We start from the raw sequence: 23,138 nt of genomic DNA, 5'->3' as shown, positions 1-23,138 counted from the left end.
CCTTGGGTCTGTGGAATTTCAGGGACACTAGAGCCTGAAGTGCTGGCCAAGGTCAGACCTGCACTTTGCCACCTTTCCCAGGGTCCATCCAAAATCCCCTTAGAGCCAGCACTTGGGGGAGAGAAGTATGAAGGTCATATTTCTAGTCTTCCTCTTAGAGTAGATGTTGATTAAGGCCTGCCATTTGGTCATTCAAATAATTAAGGAAAGCTCACTCCAGGAAAAAAAAAAAAAAAGCCCATCTCTCTCTACTGGAGTCTCTGAGACCCCCAGCAAATCACTCCTCCTAGTAAACCCAATCACCCTCTCTTACTCACACTGAGACCTGGACTGTTGGAGGCAAGTCAGCAAAGTTGGGCCATCCTAAACAACTTTATTATGACCGATAAGGACAGTTCACATTTTTTGTGTGTGTGTGAAAGAGAAAGTTTTACATACATTTTACTATGTAATAGAAAAATAAATCCAGTACATCAAATTTTTGCAAGTTACTGCTTGAAATAAGACCAAAAAAGCAGTAAGTTAAAAAATGGGAGGGGGAGAGTTGCTTGTTATAACACAGAAAGTAAATAATAATACAGATGGAACCCAGGTATAACATTAAAAATTGCTCATATGGATGGAGGGGTTGGGGGAGGGGAGATCCAAGAGGAAGGGGATATATGTATACATATAGCTTATTCACTTTGTTGTACGGCAGAAACTAGCACAATATTGTAAAACAACTATACCCCATAGGTTTTTAAAAATTGCTTATATGGTGTATGAACATTAAAAACTAAAATTTGGGAAACACCACTGCCCACCACTGAATTCTCACAAAATTCTGTGAAGGACAGCTCACATTTTTTTTTTTTTTGAGGGCTCATTTTGTTAGTTAAGATTCACTGAGCTCTCACTAGTGCAAGATATCATTTTAAGTTTAATATATGTATAAATCATTTGATAGTCACAATCTTATGAAGTAGGCACCATTATCATTCCCATTTTACAGATAAGGAAACTGAGGCATACGAAGGTTAAGTCCTTGCCTGCGACATGAAGCTAGTTCGAATAAGAGAAGCCAGGAGCTAAGATCAATCCCTGCTCCACCTCCCACTCCCCAAGCAGGTGGGCATATCTATCTACTTATTTCTTTGAGTATCGGCTAAGTTCAGGGCATGCAGAGAAAATAGGTATAAGCCCTGGTCTCTGTAAGTTTGAACTTCCCAAGTGGTTCAGAGGTAAAGAATCTGCCTGCCAATGCAGGAGACTCGGGTTCCGTCCCTGGGCTGGGGAGACCCCCTGAAAGAGAAAATGGCAACACACTTCAGTATTCTTGCCTGAAAAATTCCATGGACAGAGGAACCTGGAGGACTACAGTCCATGTGGTCACAAAGAGTCAGACACGACTGAGTGACTCTGTAATTTCAATGTCTGACTTCTTGATAGTGAAGACAGACATGTGAGTTACAGCACAAGGAAACAAGTGCTGGGAGCTGGCAGGTAGGAAGTATGAGTGAACAGAATGGGGAATTCACTGAGACAGAAGGATGCTACACAGGGGAGGTCTCATGTGCCAAAGTTCAGAGCTATAAACGAGGACATTCTTACTGGGACACTGAACTGTGACCCACAGCCCTGCTGAACCTCCTGTGAATGGGGAAGGTGGCATATACCTACCAAACAGCTGAATGACCCCCAAGATTCCCAGCCACTGACCAAATACTCAGGTGCTCCTTTCTGTAGAGATCCATGGGCAGGTGATGGGAACAATTACCAGGGATGTTTCATGACAATATGAACCCCCTCTCTGGGCCCTCTGAAAATGCATGCTATGGTTTTCTGATATTTTCCGTTATGTCATGAAATTTATGACTCTGATCTCACAGAGCAGCCAGAAGTTTCGGAGGCAATGGGTGATATATGTGGGCCTTCTGACTCCTCTGAGAAATGATTCAATTGTGTCTCTTAAAGTGATTTAATCCTAAATATTAGGCTGGAATGAATAGGAAATGCAAATCTGTCTACTCTGTTTAAGGATTTTGCACTAGTTGATAGTTTCAAAACAATCATGCAGAGAAACAACGTATTTTAACAAATAAATCTTGTTGGAAAGTGTAGATGCTTTGACAAATCTGAAAGTCCACCAAGTCACACATTTCCTTGTCAACTCTTGCTTCCAGCTGGCAAGCAGTTAAAATAATATTCCAAGAAGGTTTAACATTCATGATTACATTGTTTGATTATTGCATTTTCTGTATGTGTGTACTTAGTCATGTCTTTGTGACCTATTGACTGTCGCCCACAAGGCTCCTCTGTCCATGAAATTTTTCAGGCAAAAATACTGGAGTGATTTGTCATTTCCTCCTTCAGGGGATCCTCCTGGCCCAGGAATCGAACTCTTGTCTCCTTTGTCTCCTGCATTTGCAGGTGGATTCTATTGCACTTTCAAGATAATGGTTTTTCAAAATTGTATCTTGCAGCTAAAAATTAAATAGCAACTTCTGTGTATGCACGGCATTCTTTAATAAAATGAGACCCAATGCAATATTCTCAGAGGCTGAGCAGTAATATAGAAGAGATTTACCGTAGTCCAGATGAGTGAGATCACTGATCCTATAGAACTCTTATTATTTTCTCAAGCTAAACTCCAGGGAATGCTTGGAATGGCCCCACAAGCTCCATTCACATCTTCCAGCATCCTACATGGGCTTTTCTCTCCCACATGGATACCAGAAGAATTCTTGCAGTCTTTTGGCTGTGAGCTGGGAAAAAAATGCCTCCTTAGAGAAAGCTGTGGATGGAGCTGTTTATTTGTGTCCACTGTAAAAACGTACCTCGGAATTTTAGAACAGTGGAATACTATGTTTGACACTATAATGGTGAATACATGCCACTCTCCTTTTTTCAAAACGTATAGAATGCACGACACCAAGAGTGAACTGCAATGTAAACCACAGACTTTGGGTGATAAGGACACGGAATGTGGGTTCATCAATTAGAACAATATATCACTATGATGGGGCAGGTTGATAATGGGAGAAGTTATGCAGGTGTGGAGACACTGGGTATAAAGAAACTGCATATGTTTTCTGCCTAATTTTGCTGTGAACCTAAAACTGGGCTTAAAAAGACCCTTTTGGCAACTCAGCACAGTATAAAGCCTTTCCCCCTAATGCTGGCAACCCTGACCCTGCCAGCACCCCTCATTCTCAGACTGCTCTTTCCTGATCCACTACATTTTGTGCCAGATCCAAACACTTGACTTTATTTCTTGCTTGTCGCTCAGGAGCTGGATGTCCAATCAGTGTTTGTGGTGGAGAGTCCAGTGAGTGCCAGACCCTGGCTTACACTTGGGTTCAAGCTTGGCTCAGACCCCGTCTTCAGGATCTACACTGAAGGGGCCCCAGGTGAGTCTGCATACAATAGTAGGTCTGATGTGTTTTTCCATATTGAATATTGATTTGATTTAAAAAATTATTTACTATACCTAAAATAAGCTAAGAGGATAAGGGGAATAAGATCGGGAAGATGGCAGATTGTAATTACTTTTTTAAATATAGTTTTATATCCTTTCTCATTCTTCTTAAAATTATCCAGCATCTTTACCATATCACCTACAACAAAAAATTGTTTTATACTTTAAAATAAAAAAAAAATTCATTTACAAATGTCCTGAGTGGTAGGTCCATCCTGTGTTCATTTATCAGAACAGAGAGAACAGATGCAGCTGAGAATGAAATCCACGAGTGCTGGCAGCATCTTCCTCCCTGGACTCACCTGCTTCTTGCAGCCAGGCCAGGCTGGGTTGAGTGGGTAACAGACAACTACAAGCATCTCTGGCTTAACACACGAAAGCTAGTCTTCATCCACACAAAGTCCAATGTAAATATCACTGGCTGGGCGACTCTGTGTCATAGGCTCAAGGGTCTAGCTCCTGACATCGTGTGCAGCTCTGACATCCCAGAATCCTTTGCTCCAGGCACAGAATTAGCAAAGCCACAGACCATGGAAGAGCCTGCAAGGCACTTTAGGGGCCAGGCCTTCAAATGGCGTTACACCTGCGCATCTGCTATATGCAGGAAGGGAGCCACTTCCACTGGGGATGATTTTGGAGCTAAAATGTCATTTTCATTTTTCCTAGAATTTTTATTCCCCATTTAACCAGGCTTTTTTCCTTCTATATCTATAGTCAGTCATTAAACCAGAGACCCTTTGACACAAATGTTCTGAGTAGCCCACTTCCTGGCCCAAGTCTCAGGAAAGACCTCTGTGTTAGGACAGGGGGTTCACAGGGGACAGCCTTTTTGCTTTTTCAAGAAAGGGGTAAAATATACAAAAAATACAACTATATATGCAGCAAGAATTCTATAAAGAAAACTATTAAAAAGACAAACCCATCCTATTTTCCTGGGACCCATAAATCAGCCCAGAGTATGTGGCATATCCTGCATGGTAGGTCAATCTTAAGTTTTAAAAACGTCATTCTCTTCCTAATTGGAAGAAAATATATGGTTCCATTTAAAACACTTGATAGTTTTCTAATCATTATCTGCAAATATTTGTTACTGAAAACCTGTTGTGCTAAGCTGTCCTAGAAACAGTTATAGGAGACAGTTATAGAAACAGTGTCCTCCATGTCCTCCAGATGGCCAATACTGTACTATCTTGCTTTTTCCAAAAACCAAGTTTTTTGGAGGCAATAGGAAACCATGGAAGGGAATCTTATCCTATAGAAGTCATGATTCTAGAATATACTTAATTATTGATTCTTAATTAAAAATGTACATCATAGATGCTCAAATATAAGGTGAGGATTTTTTTTCCTATAAAATTATCCCTTGGTGAGAATTCCCTGGCTGTCCAGTGTTTAGGATTCTGAGCTTTCACTCCCATGGCCCTGGTTCAACCCCAGGTTAGGGAACTAAGATCTCATAAGCTGCATGGCATGGCATAAAAAAAGGATTATCCCTTGATAAAGAGAAAGTAGCCCATGTTTATGACCTCAAAAAGACTCTCTTGAGGCTGCTCTCTTGGTTACTTTCATGTAAATAGCAAAGTACTGCTTGGGAAAGAGTCATCCATGTTAAAGTGGGTCCAGCCCAGCAAACTAAGGCATTGGGTACCCTTGGCCAAGGTATCTGTAATGCGAAGAAGAACACAAAGGGCTGCGTCCAGTTCACTTCCAGGGTTTCAACTAGCCTTGGTTAGTTTTACATGGAAGCATCAGTTTGTATTAGTTTGGTTTCACTGAACATCCGAGTCATTTAGCTCTGCTTGTTCTGATTCCATAAGCCTTCCTTCAACCCCAAGCAACTTTCTGATGATGATGCAGTGTCTTCCTTCAGGAAAAGAAGGTACTGATCATGTAGGCTTTTGAGCATTTTGGTCCCTAAGACAGTCAATTCTTGTTGCCAATTAGTACTCTGGCATATTGCTTTTATTCTTTAGCCTCACACAGAGAGCTTGGCTCTGTGTGTGTGTGTGTGTGTGTGTGTGTGTGTGTGTGTGTGTGCTCAGTCGTGTCCAACTCTTTGCCAACACTATGGACTGGAACCCATCAGGCCCCTCTGTACATGTAATTTTTCAGGCAAGAATATTGGAGCTGGTTGCCATTTCCTATTCCAGGGGATCTTCCCGACCCAGGGATTGAACTTGTGTCTCCTGCATTAGTAGGTGGATTCTTTACCACTGTACCACCTGGGAAGCCCCACTACTTGGCTAATGTGGCTTTATCTAAAAAATAGGTCTGCTTTAGGTAGATTGTTCTCAATGTGCAAGGCTGAATCTAGACTAGCCCATGGATAACCCATAAAGGTAGTGGTGGCCCCAGTCAAGGCTTCTCTGAAGGTGGACTGCCGATCTTGTTCTTCAAGAAAATTTTTTGACTTGTTGGGTGAGTGAAGGAGGGCTACTTTTTTATATGATAGTTTCTGTTTCAAATTGTAAGCTATCAGTCCCCACCTCTACACAGCTCTAAGTTGCTTCTCTTTAGTGTACCAGGAATGAATTCTGCATGTAATACCCCAAATTTCTATGTTACTGGCAATTTTGGAGGCAAGAAATTTATCTTTTCTTATTAGCAATTCCGACTGCAAGGAGATCCAACCAGTCCATTCTGAAGATCAGCCCTGGGTGTTCTTTGGAAGGAATGATGCTAAAGCTGAAACTCCAGTACTTTGGCCACCTCATGCCAAGAGTTGACTCATTGGAAAAGACTGATGCTGGGAGGGATTGGGGGCAGGAGGAAAAGGGGACGACAGAGGATTAGATGGCTGGATGGCATCACCGACCCGATGGAAGTGAGTTTGAGTGAACTCCGGGAGTTGGTGATGGACAGGGAGGCCTGGCGTGCTGCGATTCATGGGGTTGCAAAGAGTCGGACATGACTAAGCGACTGAACTGAACTGAACTGAAAAAGAAATCACAGTATTTTACAGCTCCCTTTAAGAGCTGAGCTAATGTAAGCTATGTCCTCCAGATACAAAGACAAAGACTGTGGCTGATAAAGTTGACAACCAATACTTTCTTTTTTGGTGTAAAGCCTCCTCCCTATTTTTAGGGCATGTGCTTCTTGGCAGGCTCTCATGTACACATGCATGCACACATGTGTATAATTCCAAAATAAAGCTTTGATGGGTTCTTGAGTCTGTCATTTTTTTCTTTGACAACTCTATTTACACGTGTTAAGTTAGCTTTCTATAACCAAGGGAGGCCAGTTTAGGACACAGGTTTTAAATAAAAACTGAAAATATCAGGAGCCGCTGCTTTCATAGGAACTTGGAAAATGAGAAAGTTTCTCAGACAGTTTTGTGGGGCAGGAAAGCAGATGTCCAGTCATATGTAAAAGAACAAACTAAGTGGATAATTCTGAAGGAACTGCTTCTAACTCCCTGGAATATGATCACATGGCATCCTGTCCTCTTATAACTTTTTGTTTTCGTTGCAATTAATCAATTATGGAATTACTGGGTTAATGTCTGTATTCTTTCAGGTTCTAAGAAAGCAGGGACTATGTATGACAGTCCCTTTTTCCCCCTGAAAACTCAGCACTTAATACAGTGTCTTACACTATAAAGATGGAAGATGGTTGGTAAATATTAGATGACTGGATAATACACCATCCAGGGGACTATGTCTGTCATTTTTGAAACACTAGTGCCTAGAAGAGTGCCTGGCATAGCAGGGATCCAGGCATCAGCTGTGGAAGGAAGGAAGGAAGAAAGCAATTACGAGAGGGAGAAGTCACCTCCATCCCATGGATTCCTGTGTAGCTGAACTTGAGGTTTCCTGATTAATATCATCAAAGGGAAAATCTCCTTCTGTTAACAAAAGATATGAAAAATAAACAGAATGCCATCTAATTTAATTTGAGCTGCAAAGCAAGTGACTAACGAGGCATCTCTGTATTTGGGTAGGAGGAGGATTCTCTAAGTGCTATCTGGAAATGGCTTTAGTTACTTTGGTGACTGTTATAGTCTTGTGAGAATAATCTCCTCTTAATAAGGACAATTACTTAGATTTATTACTCCTCTGTGGTCTTGTTAAAGATCTAAGAAGAATCCTATTTAAATGAAAGGAACAATAGGAGCTTTTTAAAGGGAACAAGATTTAATTAAAACCCAAGCACTGGACTGGTACCTCTGTGCCTGGGTGGCAAAATTGGGTTAAAAAAAAAAGAAAAAACAGAGTAAATAATGGCAGTTACTTCACCTACTTTTGGGGAAGCAGGTCTGTTTTGAATGAAAAGGCCTCAAAAGGGTATGTGTATTCAGATTACACAAAACATGCCTTCTTTGAAGGTGGCCTTTGGAATCAAGTCCTCCCACTTTGTTTAATGAAATATCCTTCAGAATGGAGATAATGAGCTCCATTACCTGCTGGGGTGCGTGGTCCAAGAGGCAGAGCTGGCCTGACTGATGGGGATCACTGTGATAATAGGCGGTGGTATTTAAAAAGTACTTTATAATGTTCCCAGTGAGGACCCAGAGTGCTCTCAAAGAAATAGAGTGTGCCGGGGCCCCACCCCGACAAGCAGAAAGGCTCAGGGAGGAACTCAGGGTTCTTCCCACTCAAGTAACAACAGAAAACCCCAAAGCTCCAACCCTGGGGAAATGTCATAAAAATAACTGATATTCTAGAAACTAACCAAAATAATAGAATGAAAGAAAATAAGTGTGGTAACCCCTCAGATGAGAGCCTAATAGGCTGCCGGGTATGCGGGGCCGTGGCTGCCGGCTTCGGCTTCTCGGCTGTCTGATGCGCTGTCACCATGCTGGACTGGCACGTAGAAATACAGCTGCCTGCTGTTGGTAGCATCATTGTGCCCTAAATAAATAACCAACAGCAGTCATTTAGATGCATTTTGGGTGACGATGGCACATGGGAACTCAAGTCATGTAACGTGAGCCAGAAGTATTTCCACATTAAATTATATTATTGAAAACAATGAAGGCGTAAACATGGGGTGGGCTGGAGGTGGGGAGGCTCTTTCCTGTCTTATGGGGTATGTTCTGATTTTATGTCACCCTAGTGGTCAACAAATGTCATACCAAGAACAGATGAGCACTAAATGAATCTCTTCTTGTGATGATTATAACAAGACTGTAAAATGGAAAACAGTAAATATAACTCATCCTTATTAAGACTCTCTGGTATTTGTTTCCAGCTAGAGCTCCTAACAAGAGAGTAAACAATACTTGGTCTCTTGTGATTGCTAATTAAAATGCAATAAATTATGGAATCAATTTAAATTCTGGATCAGCTCTACAGTGGGTTCAACAAACCTCCTAAATTTTACCTTCCCCTTGGGGTCTCTTTTCCAGAACCTGGGATGAGTGTGCAGTGCGTGTATGCCTGATCTCTCTCTTTTGTTTGCTATTTAATTGCTGGTGGCTCCTTTTAAGGAAAGAAAGCCAACAGCAGGATGAATTCCATCATCCTGGCATATGTCTTCCCTGCCTCTGAGGCACCTCTTTGCTTTTGGCTTGTTGTTTAAACCAGGATAAGACTTGGGATTGCTGCCCAAAGTAGTTCAGTGGCCTTGGCAAGATCCCAGGAGCAACCAAATAGCCGGGCTTCCCCCAGTCCTGTCTGGGCCCAGCAAGAACAGTAGGGTTTTAGTGGTCCGCTTATGTGCCTAACATAGGAAGGCCAAGTGTTTGTCAGCAATGCCAAAGGAGAGGAGACTAATGCCTGTTAAGAGAGGAATATATAGATATGATATAGGTATAGATAGGTAGATATAGTATACAGTATAGAGTGATATAGATGTAGTATCCTAAGCCAGAAATAGTTCTGCATTGACTTTATATATATAGAGAGAGTTATATGTATATAGATGTATATATAGTTCTATATCTATATATATAGCTAAAAGATATAGTATATATGATGTTTACATATCTGTACTATGTGTATCTATATCTATAATATAGATATATATTTTAAATTATATTAAAATTGTATAGTTGTATAATCATAAATTATAAAATTATATAATTAATAATTACAAATTACTAGGAATAAGTACAACTAATATGTAGTTATTAACATACCAGTATATCATATGTATTACCTACATACTATATCTATTGATCTACATATATGCAGTCGTGTTTTGAGGCTATTTTAAATCTAGTAGAACTCTGTAAGAATGGAAAATATTCTAAGCAAGATTTATCTGAGAAAAGCAAAGCTATTTTCCCACATGTGATGGTGGTTCTTTCAAACTGTCAGCAAGAAGCAAGGAATAGCCTGCTGTAACTTATGAGACTAATCCCAGACACTGGACTGAACAGAGACCCATGGAGCGCTTTTCTGACCATTCCTTTTTTGCACCAGTGTGGAGCAGGCAAAGCATGAAAAACAGTGTGTATGTTTGTTCCAGTCAGAATATAGTTCAACTCAGGGAGGGCGATGGCACCCGACTCCAGTACTCTTGCATGGAAAATCCCATGGACAGAGGAGCCTGGTGGGCTGCAGTCCATGGGGTCGCTAGGAGTCGGAAACTACTGAGCGACTTCACTTTCACTTTTCACTTTCATGCATTGGAGAAGGAAAATGGCAACCCACTCCAGTGTTCTTGCCTGGAGAATCCCAGGGCCGGGGAAGCCTGGTGGGCTGCCGTCTATGGGGTCACACAGAGTTGGACATGACTGAAGTGACTTAGCAGCAGTAGCAGCAGCAGGGCAGTCTTGCTAGGCTGAGACTAAGACACAGTTCCAGGTAATATTACAGTTTATGTCAGAGCAGATATACAACATAAGTATGCTTTTTTCTGGTTTAGAAGATGTCTACTTCTTTTCTGCATCCTTCAGATAAACAGTATCACAGTTTCATCCCTTTCTACCTGAGAAACAAGCTTGACATAGTAGGAGACATGCCACTTTCCAGGCTGTTACTCAAATGTAACTTAGGAGAATTATCTTCTGTCTTGCTTGAATGTGTGAAGTGTTCCCATCCAACCAGTACTTAATAAAGTTGTATTGGTTATTTTCAAGGCAAAGGACATTTTCATCTTCTCAATATGGTCCCTTTCAAAGTCATCATAATGTAGGGGAATAAACATAGATCTCAGAGTAAGTCAGAGTGCATGTGTGTGTGCTAAGTCGCTTCAGTTGTGTCTGACTCTTTGCAACCCTATGGATTGTAGCCCATGGATCCTCCTCTGTCCATGGGATTCTCCAGGCAAGAGTACTGGAGAGGGTTGCCATGGCCTCCTCCAGAGGATCTTTCTGATCCAGGGATTGAATCCACATCTCTTACATCTCCTGCATTGGCAGGTGGGTTCTTTATCATTAGTGCTACCTGGGAACCCAGAATAAGTTAGATCAGATCAGATCAGATCAGTCACTCAGTTGTGTCCGACTCTTTGCGACCCCATGAATCGCAGCACTCCAGGCCTCCCTGTCCATCACCAACTCCCGGAGTTCACTCAAACTCACGTCCATCGAGTCGGTGATGCCATCCAGCCATCTCATCCTCTGTCATCCCCTTCTCCTCTTGCCCCCAACCCCTCCCAGCATCAGAGTCTTTTCCAGTGAGTCAACTCTTCGCATGAGGTGGCCAAAGTACTGGAGTTTCAGCTTTAGCATTAGTCCTTCCAAAGAAATCCCAGGGCTGATCTCCTTCAGAATGGACTGGATGGATCTCCTTGCAGTCCAAGGGACTCTTAAGAGTCTTCTCCAATACCACAGTTCAAAAACATCAATTCTTCGGCGCTCAGCTTTCTTCACAGTCCAACTCTCACATCCATACATGACCACAGGAAAAACCATAGCCTTGACTAGACAGACCTTTGTTGGCAAAGTAATGTCTCTGCTTTTCAATATGCTATCTAGGTTGGTCATAACTTTCCTTCCAAGGAGTAAGCGTCTTTTAATTTCATGGCTGCAGTCACCATCTGCAGTGATTTTGGAGCCCCAAAAAATAAAGTCTGACACTGTTTCCACTGTTTCCCCATCTATTTCCCATGAAGTGATGGGACCGGATGCCATGATCTTCGTTTTCTGAATGTTGAGCTTTAAGCCAACTTTTTCACTCTCCACTTTCACCTTCATCAAGAGGCTTTTTAGTTCCTCTTCACTTTCTGCCATAAGGGTGGTGTCATCTGCATATCTGAGGTTATTAATATTTCTCCCGGCAATCTTGATTCCAGCTTGTGTTTCTTCCAGTTCAGCGTTTCTCATGATGTACTCAGAATAAGTTAGAGTTGGGTTCAAATCTCTGTTTTGTCTTTTATTAACTGCATACTCTTTAGCAAGTTTGTTTTGCCTTATATATAATGGGGTTAATAATGCCTATCTACTCAGGGCTATTATATAGCTTAAGCAAGTTCTTGTATATAAAATGCCCACAACATCCAGTAGACTAAAAGAGCAACTTAAGTTTTGGTTTTGTTTATTCTATTAACTTATTTTTATACCTATATATCATTTTGTACATTAAAAAACCCTAAGTACCACCATCTCTCAGGCTTCCCAGGTGGTGCTAGTGGTAAAGAACCCATCTGCTAATGCAGGAGACATAAGAGCCTTGGGTTTGATCCCTGGGTCAGGAAGATTCTCTGGAGGAGGGCATGGCAACCCACTCCAGTATTCTTGCCTGGAGAATCCCATGGACAGAGGAGTCTGGCAGGCTACAGTCCATGGGGTCGCAAAGAGTCAGACACGACCGAAGTGACTTAGCAGGCACGCATTGCCCAGGTTATTTTCTTAGGGTAATAAGAAAATAACTTAAAATGCAAAGGATGGTTTTTCTTTTCTCAGAGACCACACATACATTTGCAGAGGCAGATGGGTAACTTTCCAAAGTTCCTCAAACATCAAATCATCATCATAATTAAGAAGGGAACATCCCCCAGGTGAGACCATTAATGTGCAGCACACGGTGGAAGATATATTCCTCCCTAACCTGTAACAGGGCTTCCCTGGTGGTTCAGATGGTAAAGCATCTGCCTGCAATGTGGGAGACCCGGGTTCGATCCCTGGGTCGGGAAGATCCCCTGGAGAAGGAAATGGCAACTCACTCCAGTACTCTTGCCTGGAAAATTCCATGGACAGAGGAGCCTGGTAGGCTACAGCCCATGGGGTCGCAAAGGGTCAGACATGACTGAGTGACTTCCCTCCCTTTATCCTGTAACAAATACTTCCTGAAGAGCCCTTCAGAGTAGGGTGTGGGCCCAGCTGTCCGCAGGTCAGGATGACCAAATTCTGTGTTCTTCTGTGGGAAGAAAATAAAAAACCAGAACCCAGCAATCACTTTCTCTGATTCAACTCTGTGGTAGCAGCTAATGAACATTTAGTTGTGATTAGTTTCATTCCACCCTAGAGTATCTGACAAGAAAACTGTTGGCAGAGCTGCAAACAACAACCAGAAAAGACTGCATCTCTAGGAAAAATAACCTAGGCGACAAAAGGGGTCTCTTGCTCTGTCCGTCTAATTGCCCTCGTATTTCTGATCTGACAGTGCCCTGTGCAATGGGCTTTTTCTGTCCATCCTCATTCTTGGGTACGTAGTCACTCAGAAGTCCATCTTCTCATTTCTTTCTCCTGCTGGATGACTTTTTTGCCTCTCGTTTAGCTCAAAGAAACACAAGCTGGAATCAAGATTGCTGGGAGAAATATCAATAACCTCAGATATGCAGATGACACCACCCTTATGGCAGAAAGTGAAGAGGAACTAAAAAGCCTCTTGATGAAGGTGAAAGTGGAGAGTGAAAAAGTTGGCTTAAAGCTCAACATTCAGAAAACGAAGATCATGGCATCCGGTCCCATCACTTCATGGGAAATAGATGGGGAAACAGTGGAAACAGTATCAGACTTTATTTTTTGGGGCTCCAAAATCACTGCAGATGGTGACTGCAGCCATGAAATTAAAAGACGCTTACTCCTTGGAAGGAAAGTTATGACCAACCTAGATAGCATATTGAAAAGCAGAGACATTACTTTGCCAACAAAGGTCTGTCTAGTCAAGGCTATGGTTTTTCCTGTGGTCATGTATGGATGTGAGAGTTGGACTGTGAAGAAAGCTGAGCGCCGAAGAATTGATGCTTTTGAACTGTGGTGTTGGAGAACTCTTGAAAGTCCCTTGGACTGCAAGGAGATCCAACCAGTCCATTCTGAAGGAGATCAGCCCTGGGATTTCTTTGGAAGGACTAATGCTAAAGCTGAAACTCCAGTACTTTGGCCACCTCATGTGAAGAGTTGACTCATTGGAAAAGACTCTGATGCTGGGAGGGATTGAGGGCAAGAGGAGAAGGGGATGACAGAGGATGAGATGGCTGGATGGCATCACCGACTCGATGGACGTGAGTTTGAGTGAACTCCGGGAGTTGGTGATGGACAGGGAGGCCTGGAGTGTTGCAAAGAGTCGGACACGACTGAGCAACTGAACTGAAGTGAACTGAACTGATAGCTCAAAGATGATGGGGTCCTGCAGAGCCAGTGCCAAGTCCATGGTCAGGAAGATGAGCTCAAACAATGTGGGCAAGGGGGTAGAAACCCCAGGCTGTTGAAAGGCTGTGGGCAGACCACTGTCCTCAGATAGGAGAAAAACTGTCAGAAAATAAATGCTTCCAGGTGCTAGAAGAGGACAAAGGAGTCCTTTTTTTTTTTTTTAAATCACAGAAGTTACCAATCTTATAGATATAAAAAAAATTAAAAAGAAGCCCACAGTGAAGAAACTTGACTTCAGCTCTTTTTAAAAATTAAAAATAAGGAACACAAAACACTTGCCTTAACGTATCTGGTATCGTTTTACGGCTGGTGAACGGGGTGGGTATGAGTGAATGGATATAGAAATCTGAGGGATTATGAAAGAGAAGCTCGGCTCAGGTACACATCAGGCAATCCCTTGAGTTCCAAATACATCTTTACCTTTAGAATCTAGAAGAAGGCAAGAGTGCAGCGCCTGTGTGAAGCAATCTTTGTAAAGTTTTTGTTTCCCAAGCAGCGCAAGTGAAAGAGGAGCCCCAGCTCAGAGAGAGGGCAGCCTGCAATCAACCGGTCCAGTAGGAAAAGAGCCCCAACTGGATGCTGAGGTAGAACGAAGAAAACCTGGTCAACCCTGGGCCAAAGCTGGAGAGAATTAAGCTGAGCGGAGCTCAGGATGAAGGAAAACAATCCGGGCCACGTCCCTCCCTGTGCGCATGCGCCCTCACATCCGTGCCACACCCTCGGGTCCTGAGACCAGCTGCTGCTGCTGCTAAGTCACTTCAGTCGTGTCCGACTCTATGTGACCCCATAGACGGCAGCCCACCAGGCTCCCCCGTCCCTGGGATTCTCCAGGCAAGAACACTGGAGTGGGGTGCCATTTCCTTCTCCAATGCATAAAAGTGAAAAGTGAAAGTGAAGTCGCTCAGTCGTGTCTGACTCTTAGTGACCCATGGACTGCAGCCTACCAGGCTCCTCCATCCATGGGATTTTCCAGGCAAGAGTACTGGAGTGGGGTGCCATTGCCTTCTCCTTGAGACCAGCAGCCCATCCTTATGCCTGTTTACCAAGTTCTTCAAGACAGGCCCAGACTCAGTGATCATTTCTCATACTCTGCACACTTTATCATTCAATCCAGTCTGTCACATCTTCTGACCCCCTCTCTTCTTTTCTCTTGATGTTCTTCTGCTGTGCTACCTGGAATTCACTGTCAGTCGGCAGCAATATGCCTATTCAATCCTCTGCTTTTCTGAATGCTTCTTACTTCGTACTGATACTTGCTCTTCTGAGGACATTGCTTCTCTCTTGACATTATGTGGTAGTGGCTCCCCAGCTTCAAATTAACTGATCCTTTCCGCCTTTCACTGACCCTGAAATCCCTTATAAGTCTATGTTGGGTCATTAGAGTCACTCCCAAATTTAAGCCTGGCCTTCTCCCCTAAGCTACAGTCGGATATCCACTTGCCTATTTGACATCTCCACTAGTAGGTTTTTCAAGCTCTAACTTGTCCAAAATCAAGCTCCAAATCTTTCCCATCTGCTCTTCCTGCAGTCTCCTCTGTTTTAGTAAATGGCAACCCTTTCTTCTAATTGCTCAGGTCAAGGCACTTCTTGCCACTTTTAGGTCCTTCTCCGTGCACTTCTATTGAGATATAATTGACATGTAACAGTGCGTAAGTTAAAGGTGTACTATGTGATGATTTGATAAATGTATACACGGGGAAATGATTACTCATCCATCACCTCACTTAGTTACCTTCTTCTTTTGTGGTGAGAACATTTAGGTTCTACTCTCTTAGCAACTTTCAAGTATATAATAAGTATATAATAGAGTGTTGTTAACATAGTCACCATGCTATATATTAACACACCCAAAACTTTCTCATTTTGTAACTGGAAGTTTGTACCTTTTGACTGCCTTCTGCACATCCTCCACTCTGCCGTCCAGGGAACCACCAATCTACTCTCTGTTTCTGTGAGTTTGTTTTTTCTTTCAGATTCCATGTGTAAAAAAAAAAAATAAAAAAAAAAAAGATTCCATGTGTAGGTGAGATGATACGGTACTGGTCTTTGTCTTGTTTCACTTCACAGAATGCCTTCAAGTTCCATCCATGTTGTTGCAACTGGCAGGATTTCCTTCTTTCTCATGGCTGGATAATATTCCATTATATATAAAAATATATCACATTTCCTTTATCCATTCATCTGTGGGTGGATGTTTAGGTTGTTTCCATGTCTCAGTGATTCTAAATGATGCTGCAATAAACATAAGGGTACAGATAATCTTTTCAAGATAGTGATCTCATTACTTTTTCATTACTACTAGATATCTGAGTGACTCTCTCAGATATCTACCTAGAAATGGAACTGCTGGGTCATGTGAAAAGAAGAGAAGTGAAAATCAAAGGAGACAAGGAAAGATATACCCATTTGAATGCAGAGTTCCAAAGAATAGGAAGGAGAGATAAGAAAGCCTTCCTCAGTGATCAATGCAAAGAAATAGAGGAAAACAATAGAATGGGAAAGACTAGAGATATCTTCAAGAAAATTAGAGATATCAAGGGAATATTTCATGCAAAGATGGGCTCAATAAAGGACAGAAATGGTATGGACCTAACAGAATCAGAAGATATTAAGAAGACGTGGCAAGAATACACAGAAGAACTGTACAAAGAACATCTTCACAACCCAGATAATCACAAAGGTGTGACCACTCACACTCACCTAGAGCCGGATATCCTGGAATGTGAAGTCAGGTGGGCCTTAGGAAGCATCACTACGAACAAAGCTAGTGGAGGTTATGGAATTCCAGTTGAGCTATTTCAAATCCTGAAAGATGATGCTGTGAAAGTGCCGCACTCAATATGCCAGCAAATTTGGAAAACTCAGCAGTGGCCACAGGTCTGGAAAAGGTTTTTCATTCCAATTCCAAAGAAAGGCAATGCTAAAGAAAGCTCAAACTACTGCACAATTGCACTCATCTCACAAGCTAGTAAAGTAATGCTCAAAATTCTCCAAGCCAGGCTTCAGCAATACGTGAACTGTGAACTTCCAGATGTTCAAGCTGGTTTTAGAAAAGGCAGAGGAACCAGAGATCAAATTGCCAACATCCGCTGGATCATGGAAAAAGCAAGAGAGTTCCAGAAAAACATCTATTTCTACTTTATTGGCTATGCCAAAGCCTTTGACCATGTGGATCATCACAAACTGTGGAAAATTCTGAAAGAGATGGGAATACCATACCACCTGAACTGCCTCTTGAGAAACCTGTATGCAGGTCAGGAAGTAACAGTTAGAACTGGACATGGAACAACAGAGTGGTTCCAAATAGGAAAAGGAGTACATCAAAGCTGTATATTGTCTCCCTGCTTATTTAACTTATATGCAGAGTACATCATGAGAAACTTTGGGCTGGATGAAGCACAAGCTGGAATCAAGATTGTTGGGAGAAATATCAATAACCTCAGATATGCAGATGACACCACCCTTATGGCAGAAAGTGAAGAGGAACTAAAGAGCCTCTTGATGAAAGTGAAAGAGGAGAGTGAAAAAGTTGGTTAAAGCTCAACATCCAGAAATCCAAGATCATGGCATCTGGTCCCATCACTTCATGGCAAATAGATAGGGAAACAGTGGAAACAGTGTCAGACTTTATTTTTCTGGGCTCCAAAATCACTGCAGATGGTGACTGCAGCCATGAAATTAAAAGACACTTGCTCTTTGGAAGGAAAGTTATGACCAACCTAGATAGCATATTCAAAAGCAGAGACATTACTTTGCCAACAAAGGTCTGTCTAGTCAAGGCTGTGGTTTTTCCAGTAGTCATGTATGAATGTGAGAGTTGGACTATAAATAAAGCTGAATGCAGAAGAATTGATGCTTGTGAACTGTGGTGTTGGAGAAGACTCTTGAGAGTCCCTTGGACTGCAAGGAGATCCAACCAGTCCATCCTAAAGGAAATCAGTCCTGGGTGTTCATTGGAGGGATTGATGTTGAAGCTAAAACTCCAATACTTTGGCCACCTGATGCGAAGAACTGACTCATTTGAAAAGACCCTGATGCTGGGAAAGATTGAGGGCAGGAGGAGAAGGGGACAATAGAGGATGAGATGGTTGGATGGCATCACCAACACAATGGACATGGGTTTGGGTGAACTCCGGGGGTTGGTGATGGACAGGGAGGCCTGGTGTGCTGCGATTCATGGGGTCGCAAAGAGTCAGACACAACTGAGTGACTGAACTGAACTGAACTGATGATAGTTCAATTTTTAATTTCTTGAAGAATATTCAAAATTTTCTCGAGTGGCTGCACCAATTTACAGTCCCTTCAACAGTGTACAAGTTTCCCTTTTATTCCCGTCCTTGCCAACACTTGTTACTTCTTGACACTTAGATGACAGCCATCCTGACAGGTGTAAAGTATTAACTCATAGTGGTTTGGATTTGCATTTCCCTGATGATTAGTGATACTGAGAACCTTTTCATATACCTGTTGGCCATTTGTACATCCTCTCTTGAAAAATGTCTGTTGAGGTTCTCTGAGTCCTTTCTTTCTCTCATATCTCGTAATCTGTCAGTAAACCCTACTGGCTCCACCTTAAAACTACACTCCGGGTTTGACCACTTATCACTATCACCACCATCCCATTGTGGTCCAGGCCACCCACATCTTTTGCCTAGATTCTGCCAGAACTTCCTGATTATTCTTCCTTGTTCTCCTTCAGCCCATTCCCCAACACAGCAGGCAGAATGACCCTGCTAAAATTAAAACATGCTGGGTCAGTACTCAGCCCAGAACCCTCCTATGACTCCCCACATGGTGCAGAGTAAAGCCAGGTCCTTACCAAGTCCTGCAAGGCAAAGCTGATTTCGCCCCAGCCCTGCCCCATTCTGGCCTCATTTCCTGCTTTTCCCTCCCACCTCTGCTCCTGCCACAGGGGACTCCCCACTCCTGCTCAGGTGCCAGCAGTGAGCGTCTACCTCAGGCTTTTGTACTTGCCCTTCCTCCCTATCTAAGTTCAGACCTTCCCAGAGAAGCCTTGCCCTGGCCAGTCCAATAAACCCCACTCCAGACTCCTTTTATTCCCCTCCCTGCCTTATTTTTACTCTTTATCACTGCCTAACATACTAATCTTTTACATACTGTATCTTTGCTTTATTTTATCTATTTATTTTCTGTCTCTTTCAGGCAAGCAAGAGATTTTTGTCTCTTTTCTTCATTACTGAGTCCTCCTTGCCCCAAATAGTGCCTGGCATACAGTTGTGTAATAAATGGGTGAATCCCCAGGCTCTGGGAGTGGGTCTTTGGTGAGAGCACAAAGAAGGAAGGTGGAATTGCACTGCGCAAGTGGTGGAACCATGGTTTGTAGGAAGAGAAGACACAGGAGGGAACCCGGGAGACAAGCTCCTTGAAATGAGGGCCTGCCTCATGGTCCCCATGATTTCCTCAGCATCTGCAACATGGCTAGGCCTCAGTAGCTGCTCAGAAATATTCTTCCAACGAGCATACTTTCTTTAGATTGAAAAAATCTGAAAAAGGAATGGGGCAAATCCAATCAGAGTTGTGATTTTAGACTCTTCCTATAAATCCTCAGGTTACACAGGAGTCTGTCACCTGGGTACCCTCTTGTTAGGCCACTTTTTTTCTTCAATATTTAAATAAAAATACCTCAAGTCTTGTGGGACACAAGCTATGGGAAGTCCAGTAACCTTCCCCAAAGTATCTCAGTAAACCCTTGGGCCTCTGCTCTCTCAGTCACCCCTCTCACTAACCTCTTGGGCCTGCCAACACTCCACCTGACGTGTGTCAGCACTTTCTTGGGCTGCTCCCCTCTCTTGTCCCATGGAGAGCACCCCATGAGCCCTGGTAATACAGCGTCTGCAGCAGGCTCATTCTAAGATTAGGGTTATACAAAAATTTGGTTGTTGTTGGTTAGTCACTAAGTCATGTCTGACTCTTTTTGCAACCCCATAGACTATAGCCTGCCAGACTCCTCTGTCCATAGGATTTCTCAGCCAAGAATACTGGAGTGGGTTTGCCATTTCCTTCTCCAGGGGATCTTCCCAACCCAAGGATTGAACCCTGGTCTCTGACATTGCAGGCAGATTTTTTACCAACTGAGCCACCAGGGAAGCCCCCTATACAACAATATATGAGACATTTAATATGAAAACTTGTTATCCCTGTTCCCGAAAGTTCCTTGTCTTCCCTCACACTGACCACCACTGCCCCCGACCGGCCCCAGCCTGAGGTTTCTCACTGCCCTACTTTTCTCCTCAGGCCACACACAGACCCAGACAGGATAAGCCTGGCCTGTATGTATAGTTCTTTTCTTTGGGTCTGGCAGAGTTCCCAGAAACACCTTCGCCTCCAATGTCAGGACACTGAGACCAGGTCTTACAAAGCTGTTTCCATTTCAACTGTGTGTGAATTTGGAAATATGGTTTGGATTATCTCAATTTATTATTTTGTGAGCACTATTTCCAACCTGGAAATGGTTACAAAATTGCTTCCTTCTCAACCCAAACATGTGGTGTAAAAATTAAGAACAATTCAAATGGGTCTCACCTCACCCAAGAGCCAATAATTCAAACCCACAAAGTCCCACTCAAATCCTGACTTTATCAGCCACTGTGGATTAAGGGGAGGAAAAAAGATAAGGTCAGGCATTGGAGGGGGGTGCCCCAGCTGTTTGCACTCACTAGGCCATGGGGTGTGGGAAGGAAATAAAGCTACCAAAGATCTGCTTGCACCTCACTTCAATCGTACATGTCTTAGGGATCAAGTTGCAAAGAACCACTTGTGTCTAAGAGCAGGCTTCACTTTAGGAGGACAAGCTGGCCTCCCAGCCACCTCTGGAGGATCTCTAGCCTGAAGATCAGCAGTGTGTAAGGCTGGTGATTGTGGATCAACACCCGTTCTACTTCAGTTCACCTAAGGCGGTGGTTCTCATAGTGTGGTCTCCACACCAGCCACATCAGCGTCAGCTTTACCTGGGAACGAGTAGACACAGACCTCTCAAATCCCACCCAGACCTACTGAATCAGCAAGCTTGGGAGTGGGACCCAGGAATCTGTGTCCTCAAGTCTGAGGACCACTGACTTGGCCTTCTGTACAGCCTCTATACAAAGTCAGGCCTCCAAGCCTGGTGAAATCCGATCAATCCTTTTCAGGTGAAAAAACAAAACAAGGAAAAAGAAGCCTAACTTTATTTTTACAGAGAGATGGACAAAAAAGGCACAGAGAGGATGCTGATGTGATGATCTAACTTACCAAGCACAGCAAGCGTGTCCATGACTTTGGAGGTCAGGTGCTGGTAAGGTCAGTCCTCCAGCGACCAGCAAAGGATGCACAAATGAATGAAGAAGTCCCGTGAACTGTCCACTGAGCTGTCACAACACCCCAGGGTCCTCTCTTAGAACCAGTTCACTTTTAGGTGTATCTGGTGGAAGCCGTGGCCCTCACAAATCTGTGCCAAATTCTGTACCAACATCCCTCCATCTCACAACCCTAGGCAAGTATTTCTTCTTTGTTTTATAAACAAGAAAACTCAGGAAATTAATTGTTCACGTTCACACAGGAAGTGATGGAGCTGGAATTCATCCTAGAATGTTGAACTGCAAAATGCCTGCTCTCTCTCGAGGCAAAATCCTGCCTTGTCTGATTAGAAGCGGTGAGGGGGGTTTACAAGGCAGCACATGGGGCGCAGGAGAAGGAAATGCTCAGGCTGTGTGTGTTAGGCACTCAGTCGTGTCCAACTCTTTGTGACCCCATGGACTGTAGCCCATCAGGCTCCTCTGTGTATGGGATTCTCCAGGAAAGAATACTGGAAGGGGTTGCCATTCCCTTCTCCAGGGAATCTTCCCAACCCAGGGATCAAACCCGCGGTTCCCACCTTCCAGGCAGATTCTTTACTGTCTGAGCCATCAGGGAAGCCAAGGCAAACTGGGGCCTGAAAACCGCAGCCCAAGAGCCCCAGCAGCCACTACTGAGTGGTAACTGGTAACAAGAATTTATTTTCACAAAGAAGTTTGTATGTCTTCACTCAAATCTAAAAGGAAGGGAAATATGCAATTATTGTAGAAATGCTAAAATGCAATATGGTTACACTGAATGGATTAAAATTTAAATATCATTTAAGGAAGACTGAGGGAAAACAAACCCATTTACTGATGATGTTGGCTAGATAAAGTGTCTCTGCAGTATACTTCTATTAAGCGCACGGTGAGCTTTTGAAGAATGGGTTTAGTCTTCAGTTCTGGACAGGTGAATAGTGTATCCATTTCCTGTATTGCACCCCATGAGCTCAAGCAATGATGCTCAAAGAATAGCTTCTGCAGTTTGGGCAGTCAGCATACACCTGGAAATGCACTTTAGAGTTTAACCGAAACCAAGCAAAAGTCAGCACTTGGTTATTACTATTATTGTTTTAATAAGCACCTTCAGCAAACCTACCAATCTTCCCTAAAAAAAAAATCTTATTCTTTTTCCCTGGTGACAAGGGAATAACTTATGAAAATATTGCCTTGCAGTTCAAAGAATGATGCAATGACAGACAACACTCAAATTGGCGATTATTTAGTACTTGGGCCTCCTGCCTGTTTCTAAAATGTTGATTAGTTCTACCCTTGTCAGGTGGGGTTGAGTCTTCCATGTGAAATGCTACAGAAAGCAGCAGCATTCCTATTTCAAGGATGGAAGAAACATTAATTATTCCTTGGAATCCTGTGGGGTGAAGTGGGATTTTTTTTCCCTTCCCTTCCCCAAACACAACAGGAGAATTATTTCCTAATAAAACTTCCACTAGGCTAGACTAGTGTAGATGGAACATAATTTTTAATAGGTAGTGGCCTGGAACCTGACAGATACTGGCAGAGTGGGTGCCCCTGTTTTAAAAAGCTGAACGTGGCTGACAGTAATACCACTGCTTCCTTACGTCTATTAGAGTCACTGTAAGGTTAGACAAATACATTCCCACCAGCACAAAACAGCAACCTTCCAAAATGTATGTCAGTGCTGGATTTACAGCCAAATCCAGAAGGGGCTTGTACTTCTTACACTGCTCCCATTAATGAGACAAATGTCAGCATCCATAAGCTATTTTTTTGTTCCTGCTTATCAAATCTTTCAAAAAATTGATAACTAGTCTTTATAGATTGTGAAAGTCAGATATAACTCTGAATGTATTACCTTACTGGACCCCTTGGGGTAAACTTATCACCT

Source organism: Bubalus kerabau, chromosome 6, assembly GCF_029407905.1.
Source record: "Bubalus kerabau isolate K-KA32 ecotype Philippines breed swamp buffalo chromosome 6, PCC_UOA_SB_1v2, whole genome shotgun sequence".
Taxonomy (NCBI): Eukaryota; Metazoa; Chordata; class Mammalia; order Artiodactyla; family Bovidae; genus Bubalus; species Bubalus kerabau.
This window is presented reverse-complemented; position numbering follows the sequence as displayed.